The 27,444-nt window shown below is 43.6% G+C and overlaps 1 pseudogene; it reads right to left on the reverse strand.

Moving 5' to 3' along the window:
- Positions 1-761: 761 nt before the first annotated feature.
- LOC100077092 lies at positions 762-19,892 on the reverse strand (annotated as a pseudogene).
- Between the last annotated feature and the right edge of the window lie 7,552 nt (positions 19,893-27,444).

The following is a 27,444-nucleotide window of genomic DNA, read 5'->3' on the forward strand; positions in this document are numbered from 1 at the left end:
GGGGGAGCTGAAGAAAAGTGGGGCTTAGTCTGAGAAGATTCTTGGAGGAGGTGCGTCTTCAGGAGGGCTTTGAAGGAAGGAAGAGTGATGTGGCAGATTTGAGGAGGGAATATGCGCCAGGCCAGAGGTAGGATGTGGATCAGGGGTTGGCAGCGAGACAGGCGAGATTGAGGTGAGAAGGTTAGCACCAGAGTAGTGGAGTGTGTGGGCTGGGGTGTAGAAGGACAGAAAGGAGGTGAAGCCAGTAGTGGGAGCTTTTGTTTGATAAAGAGGTCAATGGGCAACCACTGGAGATTTCTGAGGAGGATGGTGACATGCTCTGAATGTTTCTGTAGAAAGATAATCCAGACAGCGGAGTGAAGTATGGACTGAAGTGGAGAGAGGCAGGAGGTTGGGAGGTCAGAAAGGAGGCTGATGCAGTAATCCAGTCGGGATAAGATGAGTGACTGTATTAACGTGGTGGAGAGGACAGACTTTGGTGATGTTGTGAAGGTGAGACTGGCAGGATTTTTGATGTACTGGATATGTGGAGTGAATGAGAGAGCGGAGTCAAGGATGACACCAAGGTTGTGGGCTTGTGAGATGGGAAGGATGGTTGTGCCATCCACAGTGATGGGAAAATTAGGGAGAGAACAGGGTTTGGGAAACAAGGGAGGAGGAGGAGGAGGTGGCAGGGTTGGGAGGGCAGATCAGAAAACAGACAGAACTGAAAAACAGGGCACCAGGGCAGGGAGTGGAAAGCTGATGCTGCTAAAGTCCACCTAGTACTCCCAGAGTGTGGAAGAGGCAGTGGAGTCGGCAGAAGCTTTCAGGACCCCGGCGTGGATGCCTTTCAGGTACTGGCCATTGGTTTTGATGGCCATTTTGTTGCAGTTGCAGAACTTGAAGCAGAAGTCCACAGGGGTATCGCTGCTTCTGGTCAACCATCCAACCATCCAGTACTTCCCAGTGAAATCTTTATTATTGGTGCCATCATCAAATTCCAGTTGAAACATGTCATAAGAAAACCAGTTGGAGTCCTTGGTCCCCATTACTTTCCGGCAGCCAATGAAACCAAGCTCTCCACACAGGATGATGATGGGCTGGTTGATCAGCTTCATCAAAAAGTGTTTGGTTTCACCCACAGTTTCCACTGAGGTGGCCAGCTGATCATTCTTCTTGGCTGTCACGTACTTGCCGTTGACAGCTCTCAGGGTGATCCTCCTGTCGAGCCACTTGATATCAAAGTAGCAACTGGAATTCTTGACTGAAGCAGTTGACTGCACACCACTATGGGAGTGAGGGTCCAGTACTTGTCCATGGAGATCGGGAAAGCACACTTCTTGGTGTCCCTATTGATCTCCAGTTGGAAGGTCTTTTGGTCACTCTCTGCATCCTGATTTTCAGCGAGGTCCATTCCCTGGCGGGTGGAGACGTTCCTGTTGTTTCCCGCCTGCAGGACGACCTGGGGGCAGCTCTGCTTGAGGACAAACAGCTCATCCTTGCCCACCCTGGTGGCCTTCCCAGCCCTGAGGGTACTGCTGGTGCCCGAGGGGGTCAGGTAGCTGTTGTCGCCATCCTTAGCAGAGCAGAACTCAAGGGTGTAGCCGGTTCCGGGGTTGGGCCAGTCCACGAGGTGCCCGTCACGGCGTAGGAAGTGGTGATCGGCCATCTGCAAGCTGTAGTGATGGTTCTGGAAGACCAGTGTGATCAACAAGTCCACCTCCCACGGCAAGTCACAGTCCACGGCAATCTTGTCTGATCAGGCACTCAGGTGAGAGTAGGGCTTATATCAACTGGGGCGTAGGGGATCTGGTTTTATATTTTGTTTCAGTTCATTATATTTACAAATTTGCAAAAGTAAAGGATAATCAGTATTCCTGCCTTCTAGCCTTTAAGGACACCAGTTTGGTCTCTTACTTTGATTACAATTCCCGTTTGAGAAGCGATGCCCCTTATTGGTGCATAGCCTGTGCCCTGCGCGATGATCTCCTAGCTTTGTGCTTAGCAAAAGCAGCGCGAGAAGCAGCGTGGCCTAGCAGAAAGAGTATGGGCCTAGGAGTCAGAGGACCAGGGTTCTAATCCTGGCTCTACCACATGTCTACTATGGGACCTTGGGTAAGTAACTTCACTTCTCTGTGCCTCAGCTACTTCATCTGTAAAATGGAGATTAAATCCTCCTCCCTCCTACTTCGACTGTGAGCCCCATGTGGGAGAGGGAGTGTGTCCAAATTTATTGCCTTGCATCTTCCCTAAGGTTTAGAAGGGTGCTTGGTGCATAGGAAGTGCTTAACAAATATAATAATAATAATAGCCAGAGTGCCCACACTAGCGTGTGTGTGGTGGCTTTTAAGGCCGGAAAGTGTTTGGATGGAGTTGGTAATGAAAGTTCAGGTCATGGTGAATTTACTGCTTGTCTCCTCAGTTTGCACAGCCTTGTGAGGCTTTTTTTTTAATATAGTATTTGTTAAGCATTTATTACATGTTGAACACTGTTCTAAACACTAGGGTAGATACCTGTTAATTAGGTTGGACATAGTCCCTGTCCCGCATGGAGCTCATAGTCTAAGTAGGAGGTAGAACAAGAGAACTGAGGCACAGAAGAGTTAATTGACCTTTTCAAGGCCACGCAGCAAGCAGTTGGCAGAGTGAGGGTTAGAACCCAGGTCCTCTGATGCCCTGGCCCCAGGTTTTTTCCACTAGGCTATGCTGCTTTATGCTTCCTCTTCTGAAACAAGCACCCTTCTGCCTCGCCCTGACTTGCTTCCTTTGTTCTAGCCCCCTCCCAGACCCAACATACCTGTAATTTATTTACTTGTATTGCTGTCTGGCTCCCCCTTTCTAGACTTTAAGCTTGCTGTGGGAGGGAATGTGTCTGTTTATTGTTGTATCCTATTTTCAAAGTGCTTAATACAGTGCTCTACACACAATAAGCGCTCAATAAATATGATTGAATGAATTAATGTAAGTAGCTTTGGAAGGATCAGGCATCTGAGCAGCTTTGGCTGCCATCAGTTGTGGGGATTTGCCACCGTGGCATGGATTCTGGGCTTCAATCAGGGAAAAATATGCTTAAGCACCAGTTAAAGTATTTATGCTGCTATGACGGTTTGCAATTTGTAGCTTTATACTGGCGTATGGGTTACCAAGCAACACTGTGCCATTACCTTAGATTGTTCCTTGGTGCTGCAGAACAAAGGGGGAAGGAATCCAGCAACGGAGTTATTTTCAAATAATGAAGGGACCTGAGGGCAGCATGCCTGAAACAGAGTACTTTATAATTTTCATGGAAGAGGATAATGTAAATTCTGACGGCATCCATCTTAGAAAATGGTTGAAAACAGACTTGGCAAATATGCAGTCTTCCATTAATAAGTGGCAATAATAATAATGATAACTGTACTAAACACTGGGGCAGTTACAAGATAATCAGGTCAGACATAGTCCCTGTTCTACATGGGGTTCACAGTCTAAAGGGGAAGGAGAACAGGTAATGAATCACCATTTTGCAGAAGATGAAATCGAGGGACAGAGAAACAGCATGGCCTACTGGAAAGAACATGGGCCTGGGAATCAGAGGACCTGGATTCCAGTTCCAGCTCTGTTGTGTGACCTTGGACAAGTCGCTTAACTTCTCTGTTCCTCAGTTTTCTCATCTGGAAATGAGGATTAAGACTGTGAGTTCCATGGATGACAGAGACTGTGTTCAACCTGATTATCTTGTATCTACAGCAGTGCTTAGTAACAGTGCCTGTCACATAGTAAGCTTGTAACTATTATTATTATTATTATTAGGTGACTTGTCCAAAGTCACACAGTAGTAGAAGTAGCAGCATTTATTGAGTACCCACTTGTTGCTGTGCACTGAGCTAGGCACTTGGAAAGTACAGACTAATGAAGAGCCACGTTCCCCACCCACAAAAAGCTTACACTCTAACAGGGGAAACAAGTATATTTTATGTGCAGAAATATTTTGAGGCAATTTTAATTCAGAGGTAAATTGCAGGATAATTAATGTTCATGTCAGCAAGGTATTTCTGAGTTCATCTTCATTTTCCCTACCTATCCTCCCATCACCTTCAATTATACACTTGGCTGCATGCCTTGATACTAACCCCAGCCCCACAGCATTTAAATTCCTATCCTTATGCTCTCCTACTTCCTCTTTCTGTAATTTATTTTAATGTTTGTTTCCCTCTGTAGACTGTTTGCCTCTTGTGGGCAGGGGTCATGCCTACCAACTCTATCATATAATGCTTTTCCAAGCATTCAGTACAGTGCTCTGCACCTAGTAAACAAGCAATAAATAGTGATTGATTAAGTGACATCCTGCGGAAGGAGGGGAGCTAAATCTTTCCCCTCTTTTTCATTCATTCATTCATTCATTCAGTAGTATTTATTGAGTGCTTACTATGTGCAGAGCACTGTACTAAGTGCTTGGAATGTACAATTCGGCAATAGATATAATCCCTGCCCAATAACGGGCTCACAATCTAGCTAGTCTTTTGGAGACCCTGCTTTTCCACAGGCCCCAAGTCTTCCCTCAGTATATCCTCAAGATCTTCCTATTAGTAGGTAAGACATTAATCAAACAATCTCAGGCAACCAGTAGAATTTATTGAGTGCTCGGTCCATGCAGAGTACCTTACTAAATGCTTGGCAAGTACAATAGAGTAGGTAGACATGATTTTGTGTTCCTCAAAGTAAAGCCTTCAGAATGGCTCCAAGTAAGATTCACTGATTCATTCAATAGTATTTATTTAACGCTTACTATGTGCAGAGCAATGTTCTAAGCACTTGGAATGCACAATTCAACAACAAATAGAGACAATTCCTGCCCAATGACGGGCTCACATTCTAAATGGTGGAGACAGACAGCAAAGCAAAATAGAACAAAACAAAACAAGACATCATCATCAAGATAAATAGAATCAAGGAGATATACACCTCATTAACAAAATAAATAGGATAATAAATAATATATACAAATGAGCACAGTGCTGAGGGGAGGGGAAGGGGGAAGAGCAGAGGGTGGGGGGGAGGGGAGGGGGAATAGACTTTCAGTCTGGGAAAGTCTTCTGGAGGAGGTGAGCTCTCAGCAGGGCTTTTGAAGAGGGGAAGAGAGTTAGTTTGGCGGATGTGAGGAGGGAGGGCATTCCAGGACAGCAGTAGGATGTGGGCCAGGGTTGACGGCAGGATAGGCATGAATGGGGGACTGTGAGGAGGTGAGCGGCAGAGGAGTGGAGTGTATGAGGTGGGCAGTAGAAAGAGAGAAGGGAGGTGAGGTAGGAGGGGGCTTCAAAGCTCAAGAGTGAGGAGTTTTGTTTCATGTGAAGGTTGATAGGCAACTACTGGAGGTTTTTGAGGAGGAGAGTGACACGCCCAGAGCGTTTCTGTAGGAAGATGATCCGGGAAGCGGAATGATGAATAGACTGGAGTGGGGAGAGACAGGAGGAAGGGAGATCAGAGAGGAGGCTGACACAATAATCCAGAAGGGATATTATGAGAGCTTGTACCAGCACGATAGCGGTTTGGATGGAGAGGAAAGGGAAGATCTTGTGTGATATTGTGAAGGTGAGACTGGCAGGTGTTGGTGACGGATTGGATGTCTGGAGTGAATGAGAGAGCTAGACTCATCCGAGGTCCTCAATGGTTCAGAACACTTTTTGAGAAACTTTGGAATGTGCGTGGGAGCAGTTGAAAGAAGGTGGATGGACATTTTCAAAGTGGTTCTCTGTGTGAATACACCTAAGTTATAGAAGAGGGGAATCTACCTTGTTTCCTGGAGTCTTAATTGATTTGTGACCAATAACTTGCATTCCTCAGCATGAAACAGGTGGCATTTCTCCAAGGTGCTTTGGCGAGGGTTCTTTTTAGGAATTTGGTTTTGGTAGACTTCAAATTCGGTAGCTCAAGCTCACATCTGGACAGAAACACCACCTTTGAGGGGCTGTGTCCAAACTTTCAATAGAAGCATGGGAAGGGAATAGCTTATCATTTTCAGTTTCCTCAGTTTATGGCTACTGGATTCAGGGGATAGATTGAATGCCTCCTACTACATTTTGAGCACTCTACTGAGCTCCTACTGTGTGTAGGGCACTGAGCTGGGCGTTTAATCAGTCAATCCGCCAATCATAGTTATTGAGCGCTTACTGTGTGTGGGACACTGTAATAAGTAGCTGGGAGAATACAACACAACCAATATAGCCAACACACTCTGCTTGTAGTCTAAAGGGGTAGACAAACATTCATATAAATAAATGAATTATGGATATTTAAATAAAGTGTTGTGAATAAAAGGAGCAAGTCAGGGTGATGCAGAAGGGAGTGGGAAAAGAGAAAATGAGAGTTTAATCAGGCAAGGCCTCTTGGTGGAGATGTGCCTTCAATAAAGCTTGCAGGGTACTGTACTGGACACTTGCTGGTTACAGAGCATTGTATTAAGAACTTTACATTGAGAAGTACACTTGTAAATGGCTGCCAAGATCATTTTTCTATAACAGCATTTTGTTTATAATGGTATTTGTTAAATGCTAACTAGGTGCCAGGCATTTTACTAAATGCTGAGGTAGATACAAAATAATGGGGTTGGACACAGTCGCTTTCTCACATAAGGCTCACAGCCTTAATCCTCATTTTATAGATGAGGTAACTGAGGCACAGAAAACTTGAGTGATTTTCCCAAGATCATAAAGCAGACCAGTGACGGAGTTAAAAATAGGATCCAGGTCCTTTGACTCGCAGGCCCCTGCTATTTCTTCTAGGCCATGTTGTTTCCTGGGCCTTTGGCTCTCTACTCCTGAAGAACAGTGATGATGATGATATTTCTTAAGCACATGAAATGTCCCAGACACTGAGCTAAGCATTAAAGTAGATACAAAGATAATAAGATAAGAAATAGTTTCTGTCCCTCACAGACAGCAGGGTCTAGTGGAAAGAACATGGGCCTGGGAATCAGAGAACCTGGCTTCTAATTCCAGCTCTGTCGACTGCCTGATGTGTGACCTTGGGCAAGTCACTTAACTTCTCTGGGCCACAGTTTCGTCATTTAAAATGGGGATTTAATGCCTGCCCTCCTTCCTACTTAGACTGGGGTAGGGACTGTGGGTCATGGACTGTGATTAACTTGTATCTATCCCAGTTCTTACAATGGTGCTTGACGCATAATAAGTGCTTAACAAATACCATCATCATCATTAGCCTGAGAAGGGGAGAATAGGTTTTTATTCCCATTTTTAAGTTGAGGAAACTAAGATTGGAGAAGTTAGGTGACTTGCTCAAGGATAAACAGTATGCAAGTGGCAGAGGCAGGATTAGAACCCTTATCTTCTAACTCCCAGTTCTGTGATTTTCCCACTAAGCTATGCTGTCTCTCAAGAATAAGGCCCCACTACCCATTTCCCTCTGCTTCCAGTAGTAATTCCTGTCCTTTCAGTTCAAGACTTTCCTCCAGCTTTTTCCCCTCTATTCTTTTCTTCCCGATCATTTTTTCCCATGACTTTCTGACTTGTACTCTTCATTTTCGCCAATCTCATCCTTCTCGCTGTGCCTCCTTCTTGACTCTCTCACCTCCAGTCCCTTGCTCAGATTGTCCCCCTTGACCTGGAACATTCCACTTTTTCAAATCTGCCAGATCACAGCTCTTCCCATCTTCAGAGCTGCCCTTAAAATCCATCTCCCTTAGGAAGCCTTCCAAAACTCATTTCTACTATTCAAAGCAAGTCTTCCCAATAATTGGTCATTTAATCAATAATTAATGGTATTTATGGAGCGCTTACTGCATGCAAAGTACTATACTAAGCACTTGGGAGAGTATGATATAACAGTGTTGGTTCACAAGGTCAGCCATCCTTAGCACTAATGTATGAATACATTTACATTCTCTACTTATTTATTCACTTATTCATCTTTCTATAGTCCTGCTATAACCACGTATATATTTATTTTTCCTCTTGCTTCCACAATTTGTCATTAATTTGTGTTTGTCTCCCCTGTTAGATTGCTTAAAGCCAAGGACAATGTCTTTGGCTTCTACTGCATTCAGCATGGCTAGTGAAAAGAGCAGGGGCCTGCAAGCCAGAGGATGTGCGTGCTGTGTGACCTTAAGCAAGTCACTTAACTCCTCTGTGCCTCAGGTTCTTCATCTATAAAATGGCGCTCTACCTCAACTCCCTCCTACTTAGGCTATAAGACTGTTATGGACAGGGACTGGGCCTGGCCTGATTAACTTCTACCTACCCCAGGGTTTAGAACAGTGCTTAAACAAAGTAAACACTTAATAAATACCATCCTTATTTTCATCCCAAAACTTAGTTCAGAGTACGTCTTCAATAAATAGTATTGATTGGTTGATATCTTCTCCCTGCTAGCTAGGTTTGAAAAGTTCTAAAGGGGGTTTGAGTCTTTCAGTGCCTGACACATATCTTAACAAATATAACTATTATTATTATTATTATATAGCTCATCCTTTTCTGTACTGAATTATTTGCCACTGCCAGTGCCTCTCACTGTTTTGTAATAATAAAAATAGCAATTGTGGTTTTTATTAAGCTCTTAGTGTGACCTAAGTTTGGACCTAGCTAATTAAGTCCTATATAGGATTCAAAGCCCAAGTTAGAGGGAGAACAGGTAGTGAATGCCCATTTGGCAGATGAGAGAACTGAGGCACAGAGAAGTTAAATAACTTCACACAGCAGGTAAGTGGCGGAGCCGGATTAGAACCCAGGTCCTCTGATTCCCAGGCCCGTGCTCTATACTCTAGGTAGCACTGCTTCTTAAACAAGCTGCTTATATCTAGTCTCTTAATCTTCCCTTCTTCCCTAAGCCACTGCTCAAGCCAGTGGTACATTATTCCAGCAGCCCCTGAGAGAGAAGGGAGACAGAAAAAACATCAAAGGGGACAGAGCTCCACATAGTTTTTCATTTCCCTAGTCTGTTTCCTGAACTTTCTGACTCATCAGAACTTCCTCATCATCTTAGCCCTTGAATACTTCTCTTCCATTTATTCATACATTCATTCATTCAATCATATTTATCGAGTGCTTACTATGTGCAAAGCACTGTACTAAGCACTTGGGAGAGTACAATATGATAATAAACGGTCACATTCCCTGCCCACAATGAGCTTACAGTCCAGAGGGGGAGACAGATGTTAATGTAAATAAATAAATTACAGATATGTATATAAGTGCTACGGAGCTGGGAGTGGGGATGAATAAAGGGAGCAGGTCAGGGCAACACAGAAGGGAGTGGGAGAAGAGAAAAGGAAGGCTTTGTCAGAAAAGACCTCTTGGAGGAGATGTGCCCTCAATAAGGCTTTGAAGATGGGGAGAGTAGTTGTCAGATAGGAGGAGGGAAGACATTCCAGGCCAGAGGTAGGACGTAGGAGAGAGGTCGATGGTGAGATAGATAAGATCAAGGTACAGTGAGAAGATTAGCATTAGAGGAGCAAAGTGTGCGGGCTGGGTTGTAATAGCAGAGTAGGAGAATATCTTTATATTCTATTCCTTCGCCGTACTTGCAATCTATTCTAATGTCTGTCTCCCTTACTAGAATGTAAATTCTTTCAGAACAGTGAGTGTGCCTTCCAAATTTATTATACTCCCCCAAGTGCCTAGTACAGTGCTTGGCAAACAATAAGTGCTCAATAAGTCCTATTGATTGTTTGATGCCGGGCTCTACCCGCCCAGCTCTCCTTTCTCCATAGCCCTGGATTTGGGGAAGTGGGGCTTTCCAGCCTTTAGACCACCAGGGTGGGAAAAATATGGTCCATGAGCCAAACTTGGGTCTCCAATTGATGAGTATTATGGCCACCACTGTTCCCAGCAATCAATCAATCAATAAATCATTGGTGTTTATTGAGCATTTTACTGTGTGTAGAGCACTGTACTGAGCACTTGGGAGAGTACAATACAACATAATTAGCAGACACATTTGCTGCCTATAATGACCTTACAGTCTAAGGGAGGGGATAGGCATTAATTGAAAAAAAAAAATTTCTACTCTTCGGTTTAAAGATATGTACGCGGGTGTTCGGGTCCTTGGAGTGCAGAAGTTGCTGACTGTATCTTTGACAGATGGGGGGCCATGAAAGTTGCAGTATCCACCCCTGCCTCCTGTTCCTCTTGCTTCCTCCTTCCTCATTCCTTATGTGCTTGCCCTCACCAAGTTGGTAAAACTCTCCATTCATTCATTCATTCATTCATTCATTCATTCATTCATTCATCCATTCATTCAATCTCATTCTTTGAGCACCTACTGTGTGCAGAGAGTGTAGTACTTGGGAGAGTACAATAGAACAATAAACCGACACATTCCCTGCCCACAGTGAGCCCTTCCTCTGCTCTTTGTTTTTCTTGGAGGATAAATAATAATAATAATAATAATAATTACGGTAGTTAAGTGCTTACTATGTGACAAGCACTGTTCTAAGCGCTGTGGTAGGTACAAGTTAATTAGGTTGGACACAGTCCCTATCCCACATGGGGCTCACAGTCTTAATCCACATTTTCCAGATGAGGTAACTGAGACCCAGAGAATTTAAGTGATTTGCCCAAAGTCCACAGCAGGCATGAGGCAGGAACAGGATTAGAACCCAGGTCCTTCTGACTCCCAGTACCTTGCTCTATCCACTTAGCCACACTGCTTCTCCAATGTGAAGCGTAGATGACAAGCTGAAAGATGTAAAGTTAGAAATTACATATATGTATATTTTAATGGCACTTAAGGGCTCTGTTAAACTCTGTTCTAAATTATGTTAAACTCTGTTCCAAGTGTTGGTGTAGATACATTAATGATAATAATAACAATAACAATCATGGCATTTATTAAGCGCTTACCATGTGCCAGGCACTGTACTAAATTCTGGCGTAGATACAAGATAATCAGGTTAGACACAGTTCCTATCCCACATAGGGCTTCCATTATCAATCCCTTTTTCATGGAAGAGGAAACTCAGCCACAGAGAAGTTAAGTAACTTACCCAAGGTCACACAACAGACAAGTGGCAGAGCAGGGATAAGAACCCAGTTCCTTCTGACTCCCAGGTCTCTACTCTATCTACCAGGCTACACTGCTTCTGCTAGGCCCTGTTGCTTTTGGACACATTCCCTGTGCCACATGGGGCTCACAGTCTAAGTAAGAGGAAGAACAGGAGAGCTGAGGCCCAGAAAAGTTAAGTGATTTGCTTAAGGCCACACTGCCAACAACTGGCAGAGCCAGGATTAGAACTCAGGTCCTCAGACTCCCAGGCCTGTGCTCTTTCCATTAGCCTATGCTGCTTCAGCTAGACCATTCCGCTTTGGCATGTTGCAGTTCATAGCGTGCTCTGGATATAACATTCTCAGACAGTTAAGGGAAGAACACATAGTACAAGGGAATGTGGACTCAACTTGAATTTCAGTAAAGTCAATCACATCTGCCAAGCCAATCCCCCATCAGCCAATTGTAAATTATAGCCTTAGAGTTTAGGAGAACGTGATGACTCCATTAGTCTTGAACGTGCTTGTCAGTTGGCCTGCTGGTCGTTTGCTAGATATTGATTTTGATTTTTAAATATTTGGATTTTTCATCAGATGGCACTAGCAGCAGAGTCATCTGAAGTGCTCTGAAAAGGATCCTGGGCAGTGGGTGCTTTCTAATCTCTTTGCCAAAAGATTGGGGCTGGTTATAAGATCATGGAGCAGGGTGAGATCATCTGTGTCGAAGTTGAACTAGTCACTTTACACCTACCTGATGTGGGACATGTGAAAGGAGTGGAGTGTAGGAGGATACCCCAACAGCTGCTTTTCGGTGAGTGGAAATAGGTGTATTATAGTCACTTGTCTGGGCAAGTCACTTTACTTCTTGGTGCTGTGAAATGGGGATTAAGACTGTGAGCATGTGGGACGGGGATTGGGTCCAACCCAATTTGCTTGTATTACCCTAGTGCTTAGTTCAGTGCCTGGCACATAGTAAGGGCTTAACCAATGCCATCATTATTGTTATTATTATTGATAAACAGAGGAACCAATGGAAATGTTTTCAAGACAAGATGAAGCCAAATGTCCAACTCAGTGACATGGTCGTGGACAGCTGAGAGACAGAAGCAGAAGACAGGCTTGATTATTGTACATTAAATAGACAGGGAATGATTTTTAAGGTGGAGAGTTTGGAAAGATTCTGAAATCAAGGGGTAGATGTGAAAACAGTGCTAGGCCTTGGGGGAAGGAAATGAAACCGGACAACAAGGTACAAGCTTTACAAAGAGCCCGCAGCCAACCAAACCAGTCTTTTCAGACACATTGACATATAGTGAAAAAATCTCACCCTCAATGGTGCCATCTCCAGCTGGGCAGGACTGCCTGGGTTCTGCCATTCCCCCAGTGTTGTTTCTAACTGATGAAAACTGATGAAAACAGACTGGGAAAGACAACAACGAACATACATAATAATCCAGGCTCAGGGCAGGGTGGAACCTGGATGCTGCCAACTTAACTGAAAAGTAGCATAGCCTACTGGAAAGAGGATGGACCTGGGAGTGGGTTCGGGGTTCTAATCCTGATTCTGCCACTTGCCTACTGTGTGATTTTGGGCAAATGACTGAACTTCTCTCTGCCTCAGTTCCCTCATCTGCAAAATGGGGAGTCAATACTTGTTCTCCTTCCCACTTAGACTGCGAGGCCCCTGTGGGATGTGATTATCTTGTATCTACCCCAGTGCTTAATACTGTGCAGATAGTAAGCACTTAGCAGACACTACAGTTGCAATTATTATTAGGTTTAGTGGTCTTATCAAGAGCCTATCCATTCAGTCTTTCCCAGACAATCTTGGATTTTTCTGACACAGTTCTCTACTGGTCCTCCTCTAATCTCTCTCATTGATCCTTCTCAGTCTCTTTTACTGGTTCTTCCCCCTTCTCCCACTCCCTTTGGGGGACATTCAAGGCTTTGTTCAAAGTCCCCTTTTCTCCTCAAACTACATCCTGTGATGTAATTTGGGTTAGTGAATGTGAACAAATTTTCCTGTTATTGGTTAATCTTCAAAGCCTTGTTAAAATCACTTCTCCTCCAAGAAGCCTTCCCTGACTAAGCCTTATTTCCTCTATCCCCTCTCCCTTCTGCATCACCTGTATACTTAGATCTATACCCTTTAAGCCCCTGATAGTCACCCCACCCTCAGCCCCACAGGACTTACATACATACCTGAAACTTATTTTTATGTCTGTCTCCTCCACAAGACTGTAAACCGGCAAGGAATGTGTGTCTACTAAGTCTGTTGTATTATACCCTCCCAAGCACTCAATACACTTCCCTAGCACTCAATACACCTCCCTTCTCTCCTTCTACATCGCAGGCCGCACATTCCGCTCCTTTGGTGCTAAGCTTCTCTCTGTGCCTCCATCTCGCCTTGTTCTGCCCGTCGACCCCTGGCCCACATCCTATCTCTGGCCTGGAATGTCCTCCCTCCTCAAATCTGCCAAATGATCACTCTTCCCCCCTTCAAAGCCCTACTGGAGGCTCACCTCCTCCAAGAGACCATCCCAGACTAAGCTCTTCCCCCGCAGCCCCAAGGTACTTATCTATATATGAAGCAGCGTGGCTTAGTGAAAAGACCATGGGTTTGGGAGTCAGAGGTTATGGGTTCTAATCTCAGCTCCAAAACTTGTCTGCTGTGTGACCTTGGGCAAGTCATTTAACTTCTCTGTGCCTGTTATCTCATTTATTATATGGGGATTAAGACTCTGAGCCCTTTGTGGGACAACCTGATTACCTTTTATCTACCCCAAAGTTTAGAACAGGGCTTGGCACACAGTAAGTGCTTAACAAATACCATTATTATTATTTGTTTATATTGATGTCTGTTTATTTCTTTTGATGTGTATATATAACTATCTATATCTATCTACCTATCTATCCATATCTATCTATATATCTATCTATAATTCTATTTATATTGATGCCTGCTTAATTGTTTTGACATCTGTCTCCCCGCCCCTCCCAGACTGTAAGCCCATTGTGGGCAGGGATTGTCCCTCTTTATTGCTGAATTGTACTTTCCAAGCACTTAGTACAGTGCTCTGCACAAGTAAGCGCTCAGTAAATTTGACTGAATGAATGAATACAGTATGCACTCAAAAAATAGCATTGATTGATTGATTCTCCACTAGAGTATAAGTTCCTAGAGGTCAAGGGATCATATCTACCAACTCTATTGATTTGAACTCTCCCAAGTACTTAGTACAATGCTCTGAATGCAGTAAACACTCAGTAAATACCATTGAGTGATATACTGGGGAGCTCATCTGATCTCATGGCTTCAAACATCACCTCCCTATTCTTTATAAGGCCAACTTTCCATTTTCCACATCCCAGCAGAAAGTGATTTCCTTTTCCTTCACCCTGTTTGAGTATTCTGCTTTCTTCAGAATTGAGGAGTAAGCCTCCACTCTCTCCCTCCCTAAATATCCCCAGTCCAAGCTGTGAAGATTCACTTTCAGGTATAGTGAATCTTAAATTATCTATTTGGATTAATAATTTTCTGGATTTTCCGAGGAAGCTCTCACCAACGCCAATCCTTTCTTCCTTTCTTCTCCACTTTGCATACATGTTCCCCTTCAGGGCTGCTTCTTTCCATTCCACAGATTAGGTCTTGAAGCTGCCTCCCTTCTTCCTTCCCCTCCTGGCTAAATGGGGTCCAAGTCACTTGCACTGTTTGATTTCATCAGTTATGTTTTTTTTTCTCCCCTTTATTTGTAGAGGTAATTGAAAGCTGGATGCAAAAACATCCATTTGAAATGCATCCTATTATATAGGTTTGGTCCATAGCCCATCATTTCATCTGCCTTCAACAAGGTAAAAATCTGGCCTGAAAAATGCATGTAGGGATTTTTTTTTGGCCATTTAGCAAAATGCTATCTAAATTCCTGGCTGCATGAAAAACTAGGCTATTTAACTAATTACTGTAACAGTCTTAGTCTTGTTTATTTGCTAGGCATTATATAAACTCATTCAAAATCAAATTACAATAAATGCAAATTCAATGCTACACTGCAAAGGGTCAATTAGTGGTTTCCATTAAGGACCCCAACTTTCAAGGACAAAGACTATTTGAAATTCCTTCTGCGAGCCAAGACATATCAGTTTAATATAGAGTGAACATGACTTGCAATGAGTTTTGAATAAAGAATCATGCACAATATTTTGGGTGCCTTTTGATCATGCTTATTTCAATGGTATTTTATATAATTCAACTTAAATATGATTTGCAATGGCTATCTCTTAAGAATTTAACCCACATTATGCCACAAATTCATAATTCTAGGACTGTCCCTTATTAAAAAGCCAAACAAGCACCCTGTGGGCCTGTTTAATTAAAAAAAATTCACCTATAATCAAGATAAAAGAATGTTTGTAAACTTCTAATTTGTCTACTTTCTTAGCTTAACTTTGTGGTTACTCCATGACTGTCCATGGCGATGTCTTAAGACTAAATGGGAAATCACTGTTTATAACATCCCTACCCTTCTATCCTCCAAATAAATAGAAATCATTAAATTATCACTAGAATGTAAGCTCCTTGAGGGCCAGGATCTTATCTACCAGCTCTAGTGCATTATGCTATCCCAATTGCTTAATAAAGTGCTTGTACACAGTAAGTGTTCAAGAAATACCACTGACTGATGAGTAGCATCACTGTTCCAATTTTTTTAATGTTGTTATTTGCTTACTGTGCCAGGCACTGTTCTAAGCACTGGAGTAGATACAAAGTAATCAGGTTGGATACAGACCATGTCCCACATGGGTATCACAGTCTTAACCCTCATTTTACAGATGAAGTGAGGCACAGAGAAGTGAATTGACTTGCCCAAGGTCACACAGCAGACAAGTGTCAGAGCTGGGATTAGAACCCAGGTTTTTCTGGATCCCAGGCCTGTGCTCTATCCAGTAGGCCAGGCTGCTTCTCCTAAACTGGTTTTTATTTACCAACCACTAGCACTGGAGAGGCAGGACGCTGGACCCTGTGCAGTTTCGGCAGCTGAACCCAGTGCAGGGGGCCTGGAGAATCACAGGCCCCTGACTCCCCAGAGCTGCATTTGGCCAGGGCCAGTGGATGGTCACTGGTTACAAATTCAAAGGGGTGGTGACATGGGAGAAGGGGGTCTCGCTGGCCACATCTCTATAGTACTAGACTGTGAAATCCTTGTGTCTAGCAACTCTGTTGTATTCTAGTTTCGCAAGCTCTTCGTACAATGAACTGCACACAGAAAGTGCTTAATTAATAACATTAATTGATTGATTGGTTGGTCGGTGGCTAAAGGCTTGGCCACCAAAACATGATCTTCCTTGCTGGAGAAAGGAGAGAGGGGAGGGATGCAGAGTTGGGGAAAGCTGACCCCTCCAGACACACTGCCACACACGTGGCTCAGTGGAAAGAGCACGGGCTTTGGAGTCAGAGATCATGGGTTCGAACCCCGGCTCCGCCACTTGTCAGCTGTGTGACTTTGGGCAAGTCACTTAACTTCTCGGTGCCTCAGTTACCTCATCTGTAAAATGAGGATTAAGACTGTGAGCCCCACGTGGGACAACCTGATTCCCCTGTGTCTACCCCAGCACTTAGAACAGTGCTTGGCACATAGTAAGCGCTTAACAAATACCAACATTATTATTATTATTATTATTAAAATGGAATTTGTTCCTGAGGAGTGTGGTGGCTTCCTCCACAGCATGGGGTCTCTGGAGCAGGTCTTCTTAATCAGAAACCCACCTAAACATTCTTCTACTCCATCCATTCTACCAAGAGAAAGAAAGCCCAGAATAATCAATCACCATTGTCTTGAAAGAAAGGGGCTTAGGGCCAAAGTGGGGAAGGGCAGAAGTGGGCGTACACCTTCCTGGTAGTTAGAATGGGCTTGAGATGAGGGGCAGGGTGGAAACCATGAGTTTCTGCAAACCCCTGACTCACTTCAGAAAGATTATCACTCCATCTTGGAGAGTCACACCTCTATGTTTTGGAAAAAAATATACTCTCTAGATTTCTCTCCACCTGTTATGTTACTTATTAGAAAGAAGATTAGATTGTAAGATCCTTGTGGGCAGGAATAGTGCCTTCTAATTCTATTGTACTTCCCCAGGTGCTTGGTATAGTGCTCTGCACACAGTAAGCGCTCAATAAATATCAATGATTAATTGATTAAAAAGGCAGCAGTTCTGCCCTCCCTTTACAGGATAAGAACTTACACAAAACTAGGTCTTGAATAAGTGGTGGTCAAGTGGTGGTGTTAAGTATAATAATAATAATGATAATGATGGCATTTGTTAAATGTTTACTATATGCAAAGCACTATTCTAAGTCTGGAGAGGATACAAGGTGATCAGGTTGCCCCATGTGGGGTTCACAGTCTTAATCCCCATTTTATAGATGAGGTAACTGAGGCACAGAGAAGTGAAGTGATTTGTCCAAGTCACACAGCTGATTCCCAAGCCCAGGCTCTTTCCACTGAACCACACTGCTCTCTTACATTCTTACAGTATTATATTCAGGATCCCTATTTCCATCATGCTTTGCACTTGAAAGATGAAGAAAGCAGTGTGGCCTAGTGGAAAAAGGATAGGCCTATAAGTCAGAGGAGCTCATTTAGGCTCTGCCACTTGCTTACTGTTTGACCTTGGGCAAGTTATCTAAGTTCTCTGGGTCCTAGTTTCCTCGACTGTAAAATGGGGATTCAATACCTATTCTCCCTCCTACTTGGACTCTGAGCCCCAAGTAGGACAGGGACTCTGTCCAACCTGATTAGCTTGTATCTCTCCCAGTGCTTGGAACATTGCCTGACACATAGTAAGTGCTTAATATATTATTATTATTATCATTATTATTGCTATTAGTTTTGTTATGTGGGATGGAAGAGGACAATTTTCAGGAAATAGACTTAAGCTCATTACCAGTAGGAAACATGACCACTAATTCTATTGTATCCTCCCAAGTGCTTAGTGTAGTGTTCTGCAAACAGAAAGCACTCAATAAATACCATTGTTTGAGATAGAAATCAAGACTCGAACTACAAGATTTGGAAGCTCTCAGCTTCCTGACCGTATTTAGATCTTTGAAGCAAAGAAATCATATTAGCAAAGTTCCTGAAGAGTTTCCAGAGGAATGTCTTTTACTTGTAAAATTTACAGCCCAAGTATACACACATAGACATTTCTGGATCCAGCCACAGGCAGATAAATCAGAATTTTACCTCCACACTGACCAGGCCACCTTGCAGGTAATGAGGGATGCAGTGAGCCACAACACTGAGAGCTCTGAGTGCTAGAACAATGCTTTGCACATAGTAAGCACTTAACAAATGCCATCATTATTATTATCTCTAAGGCCCAAGCTTCCTTTGGTTCTTTGAGTTAGACCCATGAGAGACATTAGCTCTTTCAAGCTCCTTTGTAGCTAATGTGAGCCCTCAGGGACTAACTGAGCCTTCAATCACCTCCAAATGGATTTAGCTTCCTCCATGGGAGCAGAGCTGCCTTGAAAATCTGACTCATAGGAACGTTTCTTATTTTTGTAGTGAAAAAAGAACTTTCTGCCACATTTTATAAACCTTTGACAACCTGTTCTAAACATACTCTCAGACTGACGCAACCCACCTGTGGTGTAAGGGATGGAAACATAATGATAATGCTGATTTTCCTCCTCAGGGAATATTGCTTACTGTGCCTCAAGCCCCGCTAAAGTGGCTTGAGGAAGAAAAAGTATTCTGGGTTTGCGATTCTATTCTGGGGCCTCATTGGATGAGTTCCTTGGAGTTCCTTGATAAAAACAAGAGGGTTCTACTCTGTTTAGGCTTGATAGAATGCTAGCTCAGAAAAGCAGGTGACTTAGTGGAAAGAGCATTGGCTTGGGAGTCAGAAGTTGTGGGTTCTAATCCTGGCTCCACCACTTATCAGCTGTGTGACTTTGGGTAAATCACTTAACTTCACTGTGCCTCAGTTACCTCATCTGTAAAATGTGGATTAAGACTGTGAGCCCCACATGGGACAACCTGATTACCTTATATCTATCCCAGTGCTTAGAACAGTGTTTGGCACATAGTAAGTGCTTAACAAATACCATTATTATTATTATTATTACTGACAGTGGAGCCACCAGCCTCCTTAGGGCAGCCTAGGGGCTAGTCACTGGGAAACGAATGGGCTGGTCATGATTTTCAGGGTTCTTTTCCATCAGCTAAGTTGGGTCCTTGTGAGGGAGCCACCATCATAAAGAATGTCCTGGGCAGTGGGGATGGTGGCCATACAGGCCCATTCTTTTGTGGGGATTGGAGTGGTGGAGACTTTCAAAGCTGGACTCCCTGCCTTGTTCACACCAGGTCTCTGATAAGACTTGAGTGTTTCCAGCTATGACTGAAAAGATCCAAAATGGTGTTTTTCTGACCTGCTCATTTCTATGACCTCTCCTCATTCTCATCACCCTGGTAAAATCTACACCTCCTTTTGGCCCCAGAACTCAAAATAGAAAAATGGCATTTTTGATGGTGGTAGCAACTGCTGCAGAGTGGAGCCACCTTCTCCTTCTCCTCTTTCTTTTCCTCCTCCTCATCCTTCTCCTCCTCCTCTTCCTCCTTCTCTTTCTCCTCCTCTTCCTTCCCCTCTTCCTCCTCTGAAGCATAAACTATCATCACCACATCACTACCATGGCTGAATAGGACTTCCTGGAAAAGAGCCAAAATGGTGGCTTTCTAGCTTACTAATTGCTTGAAGCCGGTCCTCTCCTCATTCTCAGCCCCTTGGTAAAATGCACACCTCCTTTTTGCCCCAGAACTCAAAAGGAAAAAGATGACATTTCTGATGGTGGTAGCAACTGATGCAGAGTGGAGCCGCCTTCTCCTCCTTCTCCTTTTCCTTCTCCTCCTCGGCAACATCAACCACCATCACCACCATGACTGAATAGGACTTTCTGGTGGGCCAGCTGGCTAGTACAGCAAGGGTGTCAGTCAATGGTATTTGAGCACTTACTTTGTACAGAGCTTTGTACTAAGTGCTTAGGAGAGTACAATACTATAGAGTTGGTAGACATGATCCCTGTACAGGGAGTTTACAGTACAGAAGGCTCTTTGCTTTTTCAAGGGATGAGGTAGCATCAGTGATGGATTTATTTTTGTTTTATGGTATTTGTTAAGTGTCTACTATGTGTGAGGCACTGTTCTAAGCACTGGGGTAGATACAAGCTAATCAGGTTGGAGACAGTCCCTGTTCTTCAGAGGGCTCACAGTCCTAATCCCCATTTTACCCCCCCATGAGGTAACTAAGGAAGTGAAGTGATTTGCCCAAGATCACACAGCAGATAAGTGGTTGAGTCAGCATTAGAACACAGGTCCTTCTGACTCCCAGCCCATGCTCTATCCACTAGGCCATGTCCTTTTCTTAGTGGATGTTTTTCACTGCTTCCATGGCAACCCCATGGCCCTAGTGGAGGTGGTTCGGTTTACCTGGGCCCAGTTCTGACACTTATTGCCCCTGCAACAACCCAGGCAGAAGCAATGGGGTCTCAGTTAAACAGAATTGACCAGGGCCATGTCACCTCTGAGGTTGCTGGGCAGAAAAGGCAGCCAGGGAGAAAGCAGTAGAGGCCAGGAAACTTCATTCCTTTCCCCTTTGCTTCTCTTCTCTTTCTCCCTCTTCCCTCTCTCCCCAACCTCCTCATTTCTCCTTTCCCTTCTCTCTTGTTCCTTTCCAAGAGGTGGGTTCAGTGCTTCTCTCCCTCTGGTGCTATGAACTCTCTGAGAACTTTGGGTGAGACTTTCACCCTGGTCCCTACAGAATGCTTTAGATGATATCTTGGGCCCTGAGAACTGGAATATTTATCCTTCAGTTGCATTCAGTTCCTTAAAATGCTTCTGTGATAGGCTGATTTAATGGAATTGTATTATCTTTGCCTTCCAAAATTATGGAAATTGACTTTGAATATGAGAGGCAGTGGGACCTAGTGGTTAGAGCATGGGCCTGGGAGTCAGAAGCCCTGGGTTCTAATTCTGGCTCCACCACGTGTCAGCTGTGTGACCTTGGGCAAGTCGCTTCACTTCTCTCTGCCTCGGTTCCCTCATCTGTTAAATTCATTCATTCTATCATATTTATTGAGGGCTTACTGTGTGCAGAGCACTGTAATAATAATGTTGGTATTTGTTAAGTGCTTACTATATGCCAAGCACTGTTTTAAGCGCTGGGGTAGATACAAGGCAATTAGGATGTCCCACATGGGGCTCATAGTCTTAATCCCCATTTTATAGATGAGGTAGCTGAGGCAGAGAGAAGTTAAGTGACTTACCCAAAGTCACACAGCTGACAAGCAGTGGAGCCGGGATTAGAATCCACAACCTCTGACTCCCAAGCCCATGCTCTTTCCACTTAGCCATGCTGCTTCTCTGCACTAAAGTACGATACAGTAATAAAGAGATATATACAATTTCTGCCCATAACAAGCTCACAGTCTAGAGGGGGGAAAGAGAGATATCAATACAAATAAACAGACAGCAATATAAATGAGTCAAATTACAGAAATAAACATAAGTGCTGTTGGGCGGGGAGGGGAGGAAGAGCAAAGGGAGCGGGTCAGGGTGACACAGAAGGGAATGGGAGATGAGGAAAAGTTGGGTTTAGTTCCAAGCAGCTTGGCTCAGTGGAAAGAGCACGGGCTTGGGAGTCAGAGGTCATTGGTTCTAATCCCAGCTCCGCCACTTGTCAGCTGTGTGATTTTGGGCAAGTCACTTAACTTCTCTATGCCTCCGTTACCTCATCTGTAAAATGGGGATTAATTAAGACTGTGAGCCCCACATGGGATAACCTGATCACCTTGTAACCTCCCTAGCGCTTAGAACGGTGCTCCCCACATAGTAAGCATTTAACAAATACCATCATTATTATCAATATTATTCAGTAAGGCTTTGAAGCCAGGGGAGAGTGATTCCTTGGCAGATTTGAAGAGGGAGAGCATTCCAGGCCACACGAAGGATGTGGGCCAGGGGTCAGAAGAGAGGCAGGCGAGATGGAGGCACAGTGAGAAGGTTAGCACCAGAGGAGAGAAGTATACGGGCTGGGTTGTAGAAGGAGAGAAGGGAGATGAGGTAGGAAGGGACAAGGTGATGGAGAGCTCTGGAGTCAATGGTGAGGAGTTTTTGTTTGACACTTAGGTGGATGAGCAACCACTGGAGATTTTTGAGGAGGGGGGTGACATGCCCTGAACCTTTCTGTAAAAAGATAATCCAGGCAGCGGAGTGAAGTATGGATTGCGGTGAGTAGAGATAGAAGGTTGGGAGGTTAGAAAGGCTGATGCAATAATCTAGGTGGGATAGGATGAGTGATTGTACTATTGTGGTGACGATTTGAATAGAGAGGAAAGCATGGATTTTGGCGACATGAAGGTGAGACCACCAGGATTTGGTGATGTATTGGATATGTGGGTTGAATGAGAGAGCAGAGTCAAGAGTGGTTGTGCCATCTAAACTGACAGGAAAGGACAGGGTTTGGGAGGGAAGATAAGGAGCTCTGTTTTGGATGTAAGTTTGAGGTGACAGGAGGACATCCAAGTAGAGATTTCTTGAAGGCAGGAGGAGATGTGATCCTGGAGAGAGGGTGAGAGATCCAGAGAGGAGATGTAGATTTGGGAATCATCCACATAGAGATGGTAGTTGAAGCCATGGGAACAAACAAATTCTCCAAGAGAATGAGTGTAGATGGAGAATAAAAGGGGACAGAGAACTGAACCTTAATAATAATAATAATAATAATGTTGGTATTTGTTAAGTGCTTACTATGTGCCGAGCACTGTTCTAAGCGCTGGGGTAGACATAGGGGAATCAGGTTGTCCCACGTGGGGCTCACAGTCTTAATCCCCATTTTACAGATGAGGGAACTGAGGCACAGAGAAGTTAAGTGACTTGCCCACAGTCACACAGCCAACAAGTGGCAGAGCTGGGATTCGAACTCATGAGCCCTGACTCCAAAGCCCGTGCTCTTTCCACCGAGCCACACTGCTTCTCAGCGTGAAGAGGGACCTTGAGGGACCCCCACAGTTTGGGGATGGGAGGGAGAGGAGGAGCCTGCGAAGAGACTGAGAATGAATGACCAGAGCAAAAAGAGGAGAACCAGGAGAGGACAGAGTCAGTCAAGATTGGATAACGTGTCAAGAAGGGGAAGGTCCATAGTGTTAAAGGTAGCTGAGAGGTTGAGGAGGCTTAGGATAGAATAGGAGCTGTTGGATTTGGCAAGAAGGAGGTCACTGGGGATTAAGACTGGTGATTAATACTGTGAGCCCCATGTGGGAAATGGTCTGTGTCCAACCTGATTAGCCTGTAGCTACCCAAGCATGTAGTACAGTGTCTGGCACATGGTAATATGAAAACAGTGACTGATAATATCACCCAGACAAAATGTACTCATGATGGTTTCAGTACCTCAGCCTTCTAGAAAGGTGGATATAGGTTGGAACACTTTCTTCATTTGGATAGCCTGCATCTCTTCTAAAGAAATGAAAGCACTTTAGTTTTTAGGACACTGAGGAGTCGACTGAATATTTGGTAGTGGAAACTGAATCTTCAGCAACTCAAAATGATCAATTCTTGCCTTTGAATGATGGTTACCTTTGACGGACAGATTGGTGTGAAGAGAGCATAATGGAGCATGTGCCTGTTGGGTCAGTGCAAAGTGGGATATGAGCATGATGGGACATGAATACCAGTCACTTGATTCTGGAAGTCAGAAGGACCTAGGTTCTAATCCCAGCTCCACCACTTATCTGCTGTGTAATCTTGGGCAAATCACTTCTCGTTTCTATGCCTTAGTTACCTCATCTATAAAATGGGTTTAAAACAGTAAGCCCCATGTGAGAAATGGACTGTGTCCCACATGAAAAACTTGTATCTACCCCAGGGCTTAGTACAGTTCTCAGAACATAGTAAGTGCTTAACAAATATCATATCTTGGTCTAATTTGTGGTTCTTCCCATTGTGCTTTGGGTCTCGAGAGCTTGGTTACTACTATTACCTGACTGACTGACATTTTGTACAGATTTGGCTGTAATGTACTTGTGAGTTTGTTGGTCAGATAATTTTGAAAGTAAAGAGCCATACCTAAAGGTTGAGGAAGCCCTTCATTTGGAAAAATCTCATCAGCTGGAAAAACTTGCTAATAATAATAATAATTATTATTAAACACTTATTATGTACCAGATCTGCCACTTGTCAGTTTGTGACTGTGGGCAAGTCACTTAATTTCTCTGTGCCTCAGTTCCCTCACCTGTAAAATGGGGATTAAGACTGTGAGCCTCATGTGGGACAACCTGATTACCCTGTATCTACCCGAGCGCTTAGAACAGTGCTCTGCACATAGTAAGAGCTTAAAAATACCAACATTATTATTATTATTATTACTGAGTGCTGCGGTGAATTCAAGCAAATCATTTTGGACACAGTCCCTGCCCCAAGCATGGCTCACAGTCTCAATCCCCATTTTACAGATGAGGTAATTTAGGCACTATACAGGATACCACCATCCCTTAATTAAGGATCTCTTTCCTTAAGAATCCTTGCCAACTTGAAGGAAACCAGAGTTGCAGCCAGTTATCAGCTCCTTTTTATATGTCTTTCATATTGAATCATCTGTAGAGACAAATGGGGAAAAGTCTCTTCTTCCCTTGAAATATCCTCTTTAGTAACATTCTTGAAATTTAAATCTCTCACTATACACAAATCTTGCGGACTTCCTCCCATGGCTCTATAAAAGGACTACATCCTTGATACATTTGTCCTTTAAATGTTAATGACAATCGTAATAATAATTATGGTACTTTAGTCAAGGGAAAACGTAGAAGAGGCAGACCAGCAGCTAGATGGATAGAAACCATAACAACGATAACGGAAGAGCCATTAGAAAGGTTGCGGATTATGGCAGAGAAAAGGATGTTCTGGAGAAAGTATATGAATCAGAAACGACTCGACGGCACTTAAGTGCTTACTAGGTGCCAAGCCCTGTTCCAAGCACTGGGGTAGACACAAGTTAATCAGGTTGGACACAGTCACTGCCCCATATGGGGCTCACACTCTTAATCCCCATTTTACAGATGAGGTAACAGAGGCATCGAGAAGTGAAGTGACTTCCCCAAGGTCACACAGCAGACAGGTGGCGGAGTCGGCATTAGAACACAGGTCCTTCTGACTCCCAGGCCCGTGCTCTATCTACTAAGCCAGACTGCTTCAGATGAGAAATGGTGGTAACTTGGTGCTGGAATGAGAGGACTGGGTGATGATCTGCTACTCTCCCATGGTGTCCACACGTGCCTCTCTGAGACAGGACAAGAGTGCTGCAAGCTTTCAGACTTTTGAGCCCTGATCCCTGGACCCTCCAGTCCGCAGATGCTTGTGGATATATGCAGTGTGAATTTCATTTGAATCCATCTCAGTGTTCTTCCCCTTTCCCCATGTCCCTCAAAAGTCACAGTAATTATCAGCTAATTACAATAAACTGAGTGCTTAACCTTTGCTAACATTTCTAATAGGAAAGCATACTGTCTTGGTGAAAGTCATTTATTCATGACCTATACGGCAATATTATTAACTCAGCTAACCAAACGGGAGTGCCGCGATTACACTAGGGAGAAATAATACAAATAATTACAGATACATTTTTATGGGCTTAACTGCAGAAAATAACAGCATTGGCCATTTTCTCAGTAATATCTGTTCAAAACATGCAGGAGCACAGCCATTTAAAAATGATACTTGATATTCATTTCAGGCCTTGTTCTGTTTGTCGCACATGGTTGAAAACATCAACAGTCACACGGTCCCAAGTTTCTTGATTTTTGTGGATTTACACATCTTCACAACTTTCTGCAGAATGTAGATGGACCTTAATAGGTTTTTTGATGATAGCATTAGAAAGAATTAGCAAGAATTAGAATTAGCCAGAAGCAGCGTGGCTTAGTGGAAAGAGCATGGGCTTGGGAGTCAAGGGGTTATGGGTTCTAATCCTGGCTCCTCCACTTATCAGTTGTGTGACTTTGTACAAGTCACTTAACTTCTCTATGCCTCAGTTACCTCATCTGTAAAATGGGGATTAAGACTGAGCCCCACGTGGGACAGCCTGATTACCTTGTATCAACCCCAGCACTTAGAACAGTGCTTTACACATAGTAAGCGCTTAACAAATACCATAATAATAATAATTATTATTACTATATGCAAGATCAATATCAGCAGGAAGTCACCGGTACAACAGACACAGATAAGTAGAGGACTTTAATGAAGAAAAGGAAGATACCTCAGCAGGTCAGCAGAAGTAGTTTCCTTACCTTCTCTAGCCTCCTCTGTCTTAAGAAAGAAAGATTCTGTGACTGGGTTCCTGAATTCTTGTCTCAGTTTCAGGTATCATTAACTGGGACTTATCCAGCCTGGAAAATCTTTGGCATCTCTGGAGAAATTCATGTGGAAAACATCTCTTACTTTCTATTAGAATGAGAATCTGTGCATGTAGCCACTGGTCCCAGATTATCATTTTCTCAACCAATCAATGGTATTTACTGAGCGCTTACTGTGAGTAGAGCACAGTACTGATAGAGTGCAATACAACAGAATCGGTAGACGTGTTCCCTTTTCATTTTCTCAGTGAAGTTGATCTTTGTGGTATGACAGTCCAAATATCTGCAATTTACTTGTATTGCTGTCTGTCTTCCCCGCCCCCAGACTGTAAGCCCCTTGTGGCCAGGAAATGTATCTTTTATTGTTGCATTATATGCTCCCCCAAGGACTTAGTACAGTGGTCTGCACACAGAAATCTCTCAGTAAATACACTTGAATGAATCGAATTAATGAACAGATAAATGCCACTTTACTTTTTGAGAGGAACCATAAAATACCCATAAATCAAGGGCTCCATGTCAGTGGGATACATTTGCTTGCTTTTGTTGGCTGGCAGAATGGAAGTCTCCCGGTAGTTTTAGGCTGTCGAGGCTGTGTGGGTCAGATAGAAATGACATGGCAGAGATTGGGATAAAAGCAGGGAATAAGGAACCAAAAAATGGTAGTTAGGGCAAATTTGAGATTCTGAGGGATTCGAGGGATTGGTGCATAAGAGGTGGGGAAATAGGAGACGGTGGGGTAGGGAGAGATGAAAGTATTAATGACTTACCTGGGAGAGAGCTGGAGGAGATTTTTGTCATGCTGGCCACGCTGGCCAAGTTTACTGTTAGAGATACAGAACCTTAAAGTGTTTATTCCACAGACTGAAAGCCACCTCCAGGAGTCAAATATTCAAATTAAAAATTCCTTCTCAAAATAATAATGATGATGGCATTTAGCAAGTACTTAGATGTGCCAAGCACTGCACTAAATCCTGGGGTAGATATGAGAAAATCTAATCAAACATGGTCCCTGTACCACACATGGCTCACAGCCTAAGAGAGAGGGCAAACAGGTATTCTATCCCCATTTTACAAAGGAAA

Source organism: Ornithorhynchus anatinus, chromosome 1 (genome assembly GCF_004115215.2).
Source record: "Ornithorhynchus anatinus isolate Pmale09 chromosome 1, mOrnAna1.pri.v4, whole genome shotgun sequence".
Taxonomy (NCBI): domain Eukaryota; kingdom Metazoa; phylum Chordata; class Mammalia; order Monotremata; family Ornithorhynchidae; genus Ornithorhynchus; species Ornithorhynchus anatinus.